Genomic DNA, 15142 nt, shown 5'->3' on the forward strand with positions numbered 1-15142 from the left:
GACCACAGAGTTAGGTTGTGTGTTCCAAGTATTAATAACTCTGTTACAGAAGTCATATTTTCTGCAATCAAGATTGAAGCGGGTAACATTAAGTTTAAATCTATTGTTTACTCTTGTATTGTTGTGATTGAAGCTGAAGTAGTCTTTAACAGGAAGGACATTGCAATAGATGATTCTATGAGTTAAACACAGGTCCTATCGAAGGCGGCGGAGTTCTAAATTGTCTAAACCCAAGATTTCAAGTCTGGTGGCATAAGGTATTTTGTTATATTCAGAGGAGTGGAGAACTCTTCTTGTAAAATATTTCTGGACACGTTCAATTGTATTGATGTCTGAAATATGGTATGGGTTCCAGACAGGCGAGCTGTATTCAAGAATTGGTCTGCAAATGTTTTATAAGCTCTGGTTAGTAGTGTAATGTTTCTGGAGAAGAAGCTTCGTAAGATTAGGTTTACAACTCTTAAAGCCTTTTTTGTGATGTAGTTGCAGTGGGCTTTGGCACTTAGATCATTGGATATGAAAACTCCAAGGTCTTTAACAGGGTGGGGGTCATCTTTAAGGTAATGTCCATTGAGTTTGTATTTAGTGTTTAGATTCTTTTTTCCAATGTGTAAGACAGAGCATTTGTTGGTTGAGATTTGGAGTTGCCAAGTTTTTGACCATTCCGACACAAAGTCAAGGTCTTTTTGAAGAGTAGCTGTATTGTTGGTAGTGTTAAATAGTTTAACATCTTCAGTGAAGAGAACACAATTGCTTATAATATGGTCACAGAGATCATTAATGTATAATATGAAGAGTGTTGGTCCAAGAACGCTGCCTTGGGGAACACCGCTATTGACAGGAACAGGATTTGATAGGGCACTGCCTATTTTGACCACTCGTTGTCTGTTTGACAGGAACGCTGTTATCCAATTGTGGAAGGGTCCGGAGATGCCGTAGGATTTTAGTTTTAGGAGAAGTTTGTCATGTACCACTAAGTCAAAAGCTTTACAGAAGTCTATGTAAATTGCATCTATTGTTTTGCCTTGATCAAGATTTGTAGTCCATATGTTTTTGCAGTGAAGAAGTTGTAAGTTACATGATAATTTTTTTCTGGAACCAAATTGTTTATTAGAGAGTCGATCTTGCTAAGTCGTGGTTAGTTTGACTAGATCAGTGAAAAGAAGGACTAGGGGAGACATGATAGCAATGTTTCAATATTTGAGGAGCTGCCACAAAGAAGATGGGATCAGTCTATTTTTCAAAGCACCAAAAGGCAAGGCAATAAACAATGGATGGAAAGTAAATAAAGAAAAAGGCAACCTAAAACTAAGGAAAAATTTCCCAACAGTGAGAACAATAAACCAGTGGAATACCTTGCCTTCAGAAGTTGTGGGTGCTTCATCACTTTTGCCACCATGGAGCCTTTTAAGAAGAGACTGAAAAGCTACTTGTCTTAAATGATATAGGGTCTCCTGCTCCTCCAGGGGGTTGGACTAGAAGACCTCCAAGGTCCCTTCCAACTTTCTTATTCTATGTCCCATGTTCTATGTAAACTACCCACAGCAAATTGGATTCATATAGTGCTAAGCTACATACCAATTACAACCTATAATGGTTGGGTTCTCACAGCCAGTTAATCCAAAAACAAATACTGTATGTGGAATGATAGTTTGTGAATATAACCATTTTTCTATAGTTTCAGTAGTAAAACTTTTTGAGTGTTGTGTTTTAGATGCTGAATTTTGATTATCTGAGATCCTTATACAACATTCAAGGATAACAAGGAATATCAAGCTGGAAGAATTATTGTTGGCTGCCATTCTCTTAACTAACAAAAATAATGTTCTCAAATATCTGGCCAGCAAATTATACCTACTGCACCTGGGACAGGTGTCACTTGGAAACTAATTTCCCCTTGGCACTGCATCAGCTATTTATTGCAAGTGCTGGCTATAGTGAGCATTTCAGCCAAGTTAATTTGAGCCAGGTCTTGATGTACTGTCGTTTTAAGACCATGACTATAATGATAAGGGAAATCATTCTGGCAAGTGTATTATACCGGTTAAAATGAATTACTTTAAATCATTGCCCTTTAATGTGTCCTGCAATATGGTCAACAATTTTATTCAGGGCAAGTTGTGTTAAAGACTAATCCAAATTGGAAAAATAAAATCTTCATTGAAATCCCATTACAGTCGATTCCAAACTGTGATTGCAATTGCAGAAGTTCTCATTTGGAGTAAGAGTAACTAGCATGATAAAGTCAGGAGTAAGGCTACTGTATGCTGAGATAGTTTAGACTACTATTTCTCAACCTTGGCAACTTTAACATGTATGGACTTCAACTCCCAGAATTCCCCACTTAAGTTCTGTACATCTTAACATTGCTGAGCCTGAGAAACTCTCTGGGCATTACCAAAAATTGACTTGACAGATGAAATCTCCTGAAGGAATTGTATTAATGCTAATCCCACCAGCCAGAAATATAAAAGATTATAACAGAGTACCCGAAACAAAGACCAGGGTGAAATGCTCCACTCCACATCCAACTTTAGTAAAGTAAAAGAAATCCCCTATTTAAAGTCATCTATCTAAAGTTGAATTCCAAAGCATCTGATGGACATCAGATACAGCAGAGACATATGTCTGCACATATGTCTGCACATTCAACAGACAGCTGCCTTTCACAAGAATTTCATAGCAGAAATCAATATGTTATTTTTTTTCTTAAAAACACCTTTTTTCTTTGCCTCAGGTCTGCTTCCCATGCATAATTTCCTGCCCTATCTGTTTTTTATATATTCAGACATAAAGACATACAGTATGTGTATAGATAATGGAGACATTATAAAGTGTTTCCCTCCCCCTCAAAAAAATAGCAATGGGCCCCATTAGGTTATAGTGACCAGATTTTAACATTGGTAAAGTGGGACACCATTGACGGGGGGGGGGGCGGTTACTACCGGTTCTGTGGGTGTGGCTTGTTTGGTGGGTGTGGCTTGGTGGTCATGTGACTGGGTGGGTGTGGCCAACTTGATGTCACTCATGTCAAAGGTTAGGGTGCTTGTCCTCTCCTCGCCTCAATTTGTATCCATCCATCCATCCATCCATCCATCCATCTTCTATCTGTCTGTGTCTGTGTCTGTCTGTCTGTCTATCTATCTATCATCTATCTTTCTATCTATCTTTCTATCTATTATCTATCATCTATCTATTTATCTTGCTATCTATCTATCTTTCTATCTATCATATGTCTGCCTAACAATCATCTGTCTATCTCTCTTTCTATCATCTATCCATCCATCTTCTTTGTCTGTCTCTGTCTATCTATCTTTCTATCATCTATCTATCCATCCATCCATCCATCTTCTGTCTGTCTCTCTCTCTAATCTGTCAAATTTGTCATCTGTCAATCTTATCATCTGTCAGTATCTGTCTGTCAGTCAGTCAGTCTGTCAGTCTGTCTACCAATCCTTCCTTCCTTCCATCCATCTACCCACCCACCCATCCATCCATCCATCCATCTTCTATCTGTCTGTGTCTGTGTCTGTCTGTCTGTCTGTCTGTCTGTCTGTCTATCTATCTATCTATCTATCTATCTATCTATCTATCTATCTATCTATCTATCTAATGTCTGTCTATCAATCATCTATCTATCTATCTATCTATCTATCTATCTATCTATCTATCATCTATCTATCTAATCTGTCTATCAATCATCTATCTATCTATCTATCTATCTATCATCTATCTTTCTATCTTTCTATCTATTATTTATCATCTATCATCTATCTATCTTTCTATCTATCTGTCTATCTTGCTATTTATTTATTTATTATTTAGATTTTTATACTGCCCTTCTCCTGAAGGACTCAGGGCGGTGTACAGCCAGATTAAAACAGTGCAATATACAAATTAAAACAACAGTTAAAATAACATATTATATAATTGGCCGAAAATTAAAACCATCAAATATGACCCCAAAAATAAAATACCCCAGTTAAAATTATTAAAATTCAAAAAATTTAAAAAGTTAAAAAGTTAAGCCAGTCCCGCTTGAATAAACAAGTACGTTTTCAATTCACGGCGAAAGGTCTGAAGGTCAGGTAGTTGACGCAGACCAGGAGGAAGTTCGTTCCAGAGGGACGAACTATAGATAGCTACCTTGCTATCTATCTATCTTTCTATCTATCATATGTCTGCCTAACAATCATCTATCTATCTCTCTTTCTATCATCTATCTATCCATCTTCTTTGTCTGTCTCTTATCTATCTTTTTATCATCTATCTATCCATCCATCCATCCATCTTCTGTCTATCTGTCTGTCTGTCTGTCTCTCTCTCTCTCTCTCTCTAATCTGTCAAATTTGTCATCTGTCAATCATCATCTGTCAGTATCTGTCTGTCAGTCAGTCAGTCTGTAGTCTGTCTACCAATCCTTCCTTCCTTCCATCCATCCACCCACCCACCCACCCATCCATCCATCATCCATCATCTGGTAGCCTTAAAGCTAAATACAGGTATATATATGTGATCCCAAGAGTTGGCCCTGCCTACAGGTATCTCTGTCTCGAAACTTCTCCTTAAATCTGAACTGCCTAACTATGCTTGATGGTCCCTTTACAGCAGCACCCAGTTCTCCCCGCCCCACCCCGCCCTGCAAAAAGCAAAGTCCTTCCTTGTTCCACAAGTTGACGACGACCAAAAACAAAACAAAACAAAATCCAAGAACGTGCTGACGTTGTTGCAGTCTAATAAACTTTTCGCGGCTTTGCCTCCCTTCCCTTCTACAGCGCAGTGATCAAAGGTGGCGTAAGACAAGCGCGGCCACCCTCAACCCCTCCTCCCCCCAAAAAATCTCTCTCTCTCCATTTGCTCAGAGTGAGACGCTGCCTCTCTTCTGCCGGCTCCTTCCTCTTGCAAGAGGGGGACTCTCCAGGTTGCCCTCCTCCCTCCATCCCTCGGAGCCCTCTTCCCTTGGCTCCCGGCTGCTTCCTCGAGGAAGGTGCCTTTTCCCTGGGCAGAGTTGGCTTTGCAGAGCCGGCCTCTGGGCGAGCCCTCCGGAGGGTTCAGCTGGAGTGGCTGGAACGGGGGGGGGGGCGCCGGAGAAACAGTCCTGACGTGCTCCCCACCAGCCCTGGCAGGGGCAGGAACTTCACACACATCCTGCCCGCCCTTCCCCTCCTTTCTTCCAACTCCTCGCCGCTCCCTTGGAAGGAATCTCCTGTCTTGGGGGCTCCTCTGCCTCCCCACCCGCCCCAGGTTTGCCAAGGCAGCATCGGAAGAGGCAAAGTGGAGCCCAAATTGACCACGTGAAAACTCTGCCTCCTGGTCAGCCAAGGACCCTCGCTCGCTTTCACTCTCCTGGGTGGGGGGAGATTCCGCTCTGCCTAAAATGAACGGATGCCGCAAAATGAACCCTCACCTCTTCGGCGCCTCCGCAGGAAGTCTCAATTGGGACTTTTTCAGAACGCCGCGGGACGCGGCACAAATTTTTAAAAAACGGGACTGTCCCACCAAAAGCGGGACGTCTGGTCACTATACATTAGGCTTTTTAGAAAATTAAAAAACTGAGCAGTTGGATTCTATGCTAATTGACCCTCCAAAAAACAGCTAACACCTCCCCCCAAGGGGAGAGGAGAGGAGAGGAGAGGAGAGGAGAGGAGAGGAGAGGAGAAAGATGCTCAGCAAGATTATTGGCCAGAAAGAACCCAAAAAGATAAATCAGTCATGCTGCTCCTTTATAAGGGGAGCTGTGCACTTCATCCATCCATCAGCGACAACTCAGTTTAGCTCCCCACAACTCCTTAGCCTGCCTTCTCAAGTAGTAATCCTGGATCTTTGTAGCACATTTGTTTGACACCTTTTTTGTGAATTTTTTTTATTTTTTAGACAAACATGCATAAAAACCATATTCAATACAAATACAAACAGTGTGTCAATTGGTTGATTACAAATCTTTTGTGCAATTTCACCATATTCATAATGTATGATTTATCTAATTTTACATTTTACCAAACTAATATATATCCAAGTATTTTGGTTAATTAATCATTTATTTAACTATAAGTATTTCTTCCCTCATTTTGTATAAAATGTTCTTTTGTACCTTGTTTATAATTTTAACTCTCTCTTGCCTCTAACTTAAGCAGGTTGAATTATTGTGGGCTGGGTGTTTTGTTTGTAAGGGACCACGATATCTTGTTCAAACATTTATGCTATTATAGTTCTGCTTGAAAATCATTGTAATAAAGATATAAGATTTAACCTGTGTGTCTATGATTACCATGGACCAGGATAGGACCAATTATGACTGCAATGGTTGAGTTTGGGTGGCTCTAGAAATTGAATGAGTAAATAAATAAAATATTTTTCTTGTAATGCTATAAATAATGAAGAAATAAATTCAACAGTAAACCATTAAGGCTACATCTTCCAATTCTAAACCTTAATCATAAATTTAAATGACCAAACTAAAACATATTGAGCCTTTGCACACAACCATAAAATACCACACAAAACCTTTAGATATGGAATATACAAAATTTAGGATATTACAATCCTTTGGGTAGTAAATCTAGTCAGTCAGAAGGAAGTGATAGCCCTGATTTCAGAACAAGAGAAACAACTGAGTATGTCACGGCAGCAGCAGGTTTACCAAAATATATAGATAAGACTAGAGTTCAGCTGAGTAATCTCTCAGGATCTCTTTCAATTTACTGATTCTTTCTTCTAAGAGTAGGTTGGCAAGAAAGCTGCCAGCAAGTCTGGATTCATTTTTTGACAAGGTGTAATCTGTTCAGGAAAGTACTGTGCTAAGAAGCTCATAACACTTCTGTTTCCAGTAGCCACAAGAGGACATTAGGGTTTTTCTCCCCTCTATTCTCCCTCACTCAATATTTTATGTACAATGGAAAACAAGCTGTCATTCTAAGATTAAAATCAGCACATTGACAATATTATGGGAAAGGAAGAGTAATGAAATTAAGCATAACTGTTTGGGGAGCCTCTCCTCAGCTCAGCCGGTATATTTGTAAATTCCAAGTTTGCCAAGACTCTAGTGAGGTTCTTCCAAAGAAAATGAAATCCATTTAAACTCTGGATTCCCTAACATCTCTTAGCACTTGGAAAATTAGATTGTGTGTGACAATTGGCTAAAAGCCTTAAAGAAACATAGCAGATACAAACATTTCAAGATTTTGCATATTTAAATATTTTAAAACAAGCATTCTATTAGCAGAACAATTGAAGTCACAGAAAGTACCAGTTTAATGTTTAACTGTTCATAATTCTGTATAGATTTTTTTTATTATTATTTTCAAATGTTTGCCACTTCAGTTACACATCTAATGAAAGGAAAGTTACCAGGTTGTGAACACAGTTTTTATTTTAGCAAGCAGCACTCAAAATGTCAACTTTATACCCTCTACTCTACTGGACGGCACACCTTTATGTTTTTCAGCATTTAACTTAAAATGCATTCATTTTTACCCTAAGGCCATCTGTCCTCATTTATTCTCCTACTGGGCTGAAGTTATGCTCCTATAGCCCATAAAAAGTAAAATAAAAATTTTACCCAAGCCCAAAGTGCAAAGAAGATTCAGTCCCAAAGGCCTTTAAATGCATCTTACAGTTACTAGAGTTTATCTGGGCTGTTTTTAACTAAATCTTCAAGAAATGTTTCAGGAACTACTTTGGACTGACTTCCAGAGGCCTCAAGCACGTAGAGAATGCACAAGCTTGAAAAACAGTAGGCATTTGTCTTCTTTGCATGTGTCCCCACCTCTTCATGGTTGGAATTCATTTGGCAATCTGGTATCTATACATATACTCCTGATACAAGGTCAGATAGCAGATTGCATTGGAAATTGCTAGGCACAATGTATCATCAGTTATCTGAACATATTTGCATAAACCTTGCCTTGGGTTTTTATATATATAAATAAATTTCCTTCTCACCTTATTAGTCGTATATATCTTCCTCAAACATGGGCCCTGCACCAGAGGCTCGGGAATTTGAGGGTTCTAGCACTGCTTTCTTTTGAATAGAGAGCTCTAATTCTGTTATTGGGAGCTGTTGGAGCAACTCTCTCAGTTTAGCAGTCACAGCCCCGAGTTCTCCTACGATCACTGGATCATATCCTCTCAGGTTCCTTCTTCAGGCCTTGGTATTTCTCCAGCTTCTCATACTCTTTCTTCTTTATGTTGCTGTCACTTGGCACCACTACATCTGGAATGGAATGGAATAGAATAGAATAGAATAGAACAGAACAGAACAGAACAGAATAGAATAGAATAGAATAGAATAGAATAGAATAGAATAGAATAGAATAGAATAGAAATATATCACTATCATTGTCTTCTGGTCCTTGTCTATTACCACAATGTCTGGTTGATTGGCTAGTATCTAGATCTAGATCTGGAAGTCCCACAGGATCCTAGTTTTCTTATTCTCCACAACCTTTTGTGAGATCTCCCATCTAGACTCAGGAGGGTCTAGCCCATATTCTGTGATGCTCCTGTACACAATGTCAGCTACTTGGTTGCATCACTCACTGCTCTTCCTGCCTGGTTCTTACACCCTGCCGCATTGGTTGAATCATCTGTTGTCTCTGCATAGTCTGCATCTTGGATCCTATCAAGTGTGGTAGATCCCTACCTCTATGGAACTGGTGCTCAGTGCCTCTTCTTGTGTTGTTATGATAAGTGCCTCAGTGCTGTCTTTTAGTCCAGCCTTTTCCAGCCCCGGCAGGATTTCCCAATTTCTGCCACCTCAGTTAATTGTGGATGGTACATCCCATAAAGGGCCTAAAGATCTTCCTCTGTTTGATCTTCCTTCTATGTCCGCTGCTACTTCAGGCATTCTCTCAGCAGCTCATCTTTGGGTGCTATCTTACAGGTGTGTTTGTATATGTGTAATATTAACTATAAACAGCAAGCCAAGCTTTATTCCTATCTAAAGTCTGAATTATTAAGTGAAGAACTACATCACCAAGAGTATTTTTCTTTATATAAAACACAGAGCATTTTTCTATATATGGCCCTTTTGCAACAGGGGAACCAATTCTTAGCTAGCAGCTTAGATTAATCCCATTAATTTTTCTTTCTTTCTTTCTATTCCTTCCTTCCTTCCCTTCACATTGTTCTTGCTCCAACATTTCATAAAACTTTTTTTTTTTAGGTTTTCAGATTTTTCAGATTTTTCTATTTTATTTAGCAATCAGCCTGAGACATTGAGACATACTAATAGCTTCTGTCTTTTAGAATCAGCCATCAGCAGTAAAGAATCCACCATCACAAAATAAAATTCAGGCTAATACCTGGTAAGTTAGGAATGAAGGCCATGGAAAAATTAATCAGATGCTGTGACACATGTCTTATGACATTCCACAGATGCAAAAGTTGAATTTGGAAGAAGCAAGTTAGAAACAGTATTGAGATATTTGAGCTTTGGTGTTGGAGGAGACTTTTAAGGTTACTGTACACAGCCATGAAGACCAACAAATGTGTAATAGAAAAAAATAATCTATCCTCACTTTAGGTATAAAAAAATCAACTGCAAAAAAATCATATTTTGGAAACATTATAGGAAAATCAAGCTTCCTTTAGAAGATCATAATGCTGGGAAAAGTTGAAGAGAAAATTATAAGAGATGGAATGGATTCATTTACAATACCAGTGAATGTATCATTGAGAAAGCGAAAAGGCTACATTTATGGAATTTTTAAAATAAAATAAGTATCTGAATCCTTCGTTTAGTTTGATTAAAAACACCCCGCAGTTGAGTCTGACTAAGTGGACAGAACCATGAATACCCGATCGTCCATTAAAAGGTGCTGATATGTGGAAAAGGAAAGAAGTTTGAAGGAGCTTGAGTAGGTATTTCTAGGCCATGGGAATTTAATCTGAGGAAGGATTAGTGAGGTTGTAAACATAACAATGTTTTATTAACAGGAAAGACATCAGATAGCTGGAAAGCTTAAAAGATAGTAAGTTACATCCTGCCTGGAGGAAAATCAAACAGAGAATGTTGCTCTAATTCTATGTCCAGGGAACAACTGCAGGAAGGAAGACACCCTGAAATCAATGATCTCATAAATGAAGGATAGGCAGAATAAGGGGTGAAGAGGAAACACAAAGCAAATTCCAATTCTCTTATCTGCATTTCACAGCCCCTTATGGTCAATAGGTTGTAACATCCTGAAAGAGAGCATATATGAAGCCACATATTCCACAAGTGGGCTTATGAGGAAGAAGAGATAGCAATAGTACTTGTACTTTTCATTATAATCACTGTATGCAAAATAATTTCCCAATATGCACAACAATTGTTGTCTTCCATTTTAAGTAAAAAGACACAAGCTAAGAGACATTTGGGAAAGATTGGAATACCTGACTTGAATACAGTCTGGAAAAGGAGCATGTTAAGAATAAGGGAAACAATTCATCTTCTACTCATATAGTATGAGTAGTATAGAAGCTAAGTATAGTAGTATAGAAGCTAAGGGGACAGGAATATTTTATGTTGGATTAGTTCAGGAACTCAGTATTGCCTACTTCAAGTCTTTACAAACTGGCCAGAGTCCAGACTAATCTGGCACAGACTTGGCCATCTTCATTTGTTATCTTTGCTTTATTTTATAATGGCAGGTAGGCAAAACAGGAAAGTGATGGCTTGCAAATATGCTTGTAGGTTTTCAGGTGACCTATGTAAATTGCACAGGTGAAGGAATGCATCTGCCAGTATGGATACATTAACTTGGAAGTCGCAAAGGTGCTTTTTCAGGAGGCAACTGAAGTTTCTTGTTTTTTCTTTGAAGACGTTTCGCTTCTCATCCAAGAAGCTTCTTCAGCCCTGACAGGATAGTGGGGAATGGAAGGATTTATATTCCATTCCCCATTATCCTGTCAGTGCTGAAGAAGTTTCTTGGATGAGAAGTGAAACATCTTCAAAGAAAAAACAAAAAAGTCCAGTTGCCTCCTGAAAAAGCACCTTTGGGAAAACCATGACCTCAATGCCTGAGAATCTCTACAGACTTTTAACTTTAAGTCCAGCAATGGTGGGAGGTATGCACATTTGAACTAATCCCAGTATCCACTTTATTTCTATCTAACAGTAGATGCAGATGTTCCTAAGACAACTTATTCAGTTCCAGACAGAAGTATTGATCTGTTCCATTGGGTCTATGAGATTTAATTCCAACAGACCTAACTTTTCATGCTTCCCAATTATATCATATAGACATCATCCCTCCCTGCGTTGTCTTCATTGTGAGGTTCAAGACACCTGTGTCTTGATACCTTGTGAATTCGGTATTATTTATTTATTTATTTATTTTATTTGATTTTTATACCGCCCTTCTCCCGAAGGACTCAGGGCGGTGTACAGGCAAGATAAAACCAACAATACAATATACAGATTAAAATGCTATTTAAAAAACTTATTTAAATTAGCCTGAAAATTAAAATTTGCCATAAACTAAGAAACCCCATTTAAAATTAATAAAATTTAACATTAAAATTCAATTTAAGCCAGCCCCGCGTGGATAAAGAGGTGTGTCTTCAGTTCGCGACGGAATGTCCGAAGGTCAGGTATTTGGCGTAAACCCGGGGGAAGCTCGTTCCAGAGTGTGGGAGCCCCCACAGAGAAGGCCCTTCCCCTGGGGGCCGCCAGCCGGCATTGCTTGGCGGACGGCACCCTGAGAAGTCCCTCTCTATGGGAGCGTACGGGTCGGTGGGAGGCATGTGGTAACAGCAGGTGGTCCCGTAAGTACCCAGGTCCTAAGCCATGGAGCGCTTTAAAGGTCGTAACCAACACCTTAAAGTGCACTCGGAAGGCCACAGGCAGCCAGTGCAGTCTGCGCAGGAGCGGTGTTACGTGGGAGCTACGTGTAGCTCCCTCTATCACCCGCGCAGCTGCATTCTGGACTAACTGAAGCCTCCGAGTGCACTTCAAGGGGAGCCCCATGTAGAGAGCATTACAATAATCCAAGCGAGAGGTAACGAGCGCATGAGTGACTGTGCATAAGGCATCCCGGTCAAGGAAGGGGCGCAACTGCCGAACCAGGCGAACCTGGTGGAAGGCCCTCCTGGAGACGGCCATCAAATGATCTTCAAACGACAGCCGATCATCCAGGAGGACACCTAAGTTGCGCACCCTATCCTTTGGGGCCAATAACTCGCCTCCAACAGCCAGCCGCGGCTGCAGCTGACTGAATCGGGATGCTGGCATCCACAGCCACTCTGTCTTGGAGGGATTGAGCTTGAGCCTGTTTCTCCCCATCCAGACCCGTACGGCTTCCAGACACCGGGACAGCACTTCAACAACTTCATTGGGGTGGCCCGCAGTGGAAAAGTACAGCTGGGTGTCATCAGCGTACTGCTGGTATCTCACCCCGAAACCACTGATGATCTCACCCAACGGCTTCATGTAGATGTTGAACAGCAGGGGCAAGAGAATCGACCCCTGTGGGACCCCACAAGTGAGGCACCTCGCGGTCGACCTCTGCCCCCCTGTCAACACCGTCTGCGACCGGTCGGAGAGATAGGAGGAGAACCACCGATATACGGTGCCTCCCACTCCCAATCCCCCCAACCGGCGCAGCAAGATACCATGGTCGATGGTATCGAACGCCGCTGAGAGGTCTAATAGGACCAGGGCAGAGGAATAACCCCTGTCCCTGGCCCTCCAGAGATCATCCACCAATGCGACCAAAGCTGTCTCCGTGCTGTATCCGGGTCGGAAGCCGGACTGGAACGGGTCTAGATAGACATCTTCATCCAGGTATTGGGGTAGCTGTCACGCCACGGCACTCTCTACAACCTTCGCAACAAAGCGAAGGTTGGAGACTGGACGATAATTACCCAAAATAGCTGGGTCCAGGGAGGGCTTCTTAAGGAGGGGTCTCACCACCGCCTCTTTCAAGGCGGCAGGGAAAACCCCTTCCAACAAAGAAGTGTTGATAATCCTCTGGAGCCAGCCTCGTGTCACCTCCTGAGTGGCCAGTACCAGCCAGGAAGGGCACGGGTCCAGTAAACATGTTGTGGCGTGAAGCCTCCCCAACAACCTGTCCACGTCCTCGGGAGCCACAGGGTCAAACTCATCCCAAATGGGCTCAACAAGACGTGCCTCCTCTCCCTCGCTTGGATCATCCCAAATTCGGTCCAGACCGTCCCTCAGCTACTCTTTGTTTCTTCTTTTCTCAGATACCTTAATCACGGTTTCATGTTTCTATTTGTTATATACATGCACATCCACAAAATATAATTTTCCCATTAGCAATCTCCCCACCATTAAAATATTTATGTTCAAATATATCACTGTTATTTAGCTTTTAATGATGCTTGCTTCTATTTCTAATGCACTTTTTCTTGAAATGACATGCATGATCATCCACTTTAAAACTATTCAACTCTTTCCATCCTAATAAAAACCTGCCAAGGAGCTATCCCTGAGAGCTTTAATTCTGGTAATCTTTAATGCACTCCACTCTGTCAAGTAAATTTGTTCATTTCCCTTTGAGCTTAAATTGTTGATTATAGTAAAAAGAGCAATGGTGCTCTACTTAGCTCCTCCCCTTTACTCCCCCAGTACTAGGTTTCAGGCTTAGCTATAACTTTGTCCTCACAGATAGTCTTCAATTTACAACTCTTAAGATTTTTAAACTCACTTTGAAAACAGTAAAGAAAACTGGCAGAAATAGCTTTTAAATAAATGTTTAACTGATTTATCTTGTTAAATTACAGAATAGCCTCTGAAAATTGTGTCCCTTCTAATCCTTCACATACGCACTCCCACCCTTTGAAGGGAGGGGTGTGTGACTCTTGTTTCCCACTACCTCAGTTCAGCTGAAAATATTTGGCACAATCACCACCTTGAGTGAAGCCAATAATGGAATGACATCTCCCATTTGCACCACTTTGATAATTTTACCTGTGGAGTTTCACTTATTCTCTTCTTTGTCCAAGTCGGTTAAGGAATGAAGCATGAAACCCCAGGATGAACGACAAGCAGGCAGCAAACAAAGCACACCATGAATTCTGAATGATAGAAATCACTCTGAATAAGCCCAAGAGACATGGGGACATCAAGTCAATTATGGGAAGATGCAAAGCCATTACAGAAGAGATTCCTGCATTGGGGATGGGGGGAACATGAGAAAAAGACTCCGAATAACTCCACTTTCATTACGTTAAGTATAAGTTGGGAAGGAAAACTCCTTGGGTAAAATATTTTATTATGTTACCTTACTAGCAATAAAGGAAGGTTTATTCTCAAGATTTTATTATGTTATCTTACTAGCAATAAAGATCTTTACGGTTCTTGGTTTGACAGTTTTCATCTTCTCTCCGTTTTTCTCCTCTGTGTCATCAACACATATATTTTTTTTTCCCGAACTCAGGTCTTTTGCTCAATCGTTTATCTCATTTGCACTTGGAGAACACCGTTTGGGGGAATCAAAGTTTCTTCAGATATTATTGGACCACAGCTTTCCTCATCCTGGATCATTGATCATATTTTCTGAGGCCAGGTAGGTACTATATTCCAAAAACATGTGGAGGGAAAACCTTTTGGCCCATTGCTGCCCGATTTTGTTGAAAATGATCTGCTCACTAACTAGAATGTAAAAATCCTGTTTTTGTATTCAAATTATAAGTTAAATCCACCAAAGCTCCAAAGCACCAAAGCAGTAGACACCCCCCCCACACACACACACACATTTGTTCATAAGAAAAAAATACATAAGGGTTGGATGGGAACCAAGATAAAGAGCTCCCAAATCACTGATTTCCATTACTTCTGAATTGGCCATGGATTCCCACCCCCATCTTCTCTGTTATTTATTTTGGTTGATAACAGTTCTTTTGTCTCTTCCTCAGAGATCTTTTTCAGCACTTCTACGTAATAACCCTTATTAAACTAAACCACAGAGCTTTCATATAAAAGTGCATATTTTCCTAGCGAGCAAATTGGGACATTGTTTTAATGTAGGTGAAAAGTAAAAACATAAAATCCATCTCAAAGCACTCAGGGCACCAAAGTATGCAACTGTAATATTACCCTCTGAAACTTTCACACTAAGTCTAGTAATGAAGTTAAATTGGAACTCTGTTGCTATGTAAGCAAGAAAGATGAGAATATTCCCCTTTTACAGCTGGT

The sequence above is a fragment of the Ahaetulla prasina genome, chromosome 1 (genome assembly GCF_028640845.1).
Source record: "Ahaetulla prasina isolate Xishuangbanna chromosome 1, ASM2864084v1, whole genome shotgun sequence".
NCBI lineage: Eukaryota > Metazoa > Chordata > Lepidosauria > Squamata > Colubridae > Ahaetulla > Ahaetulla prasina.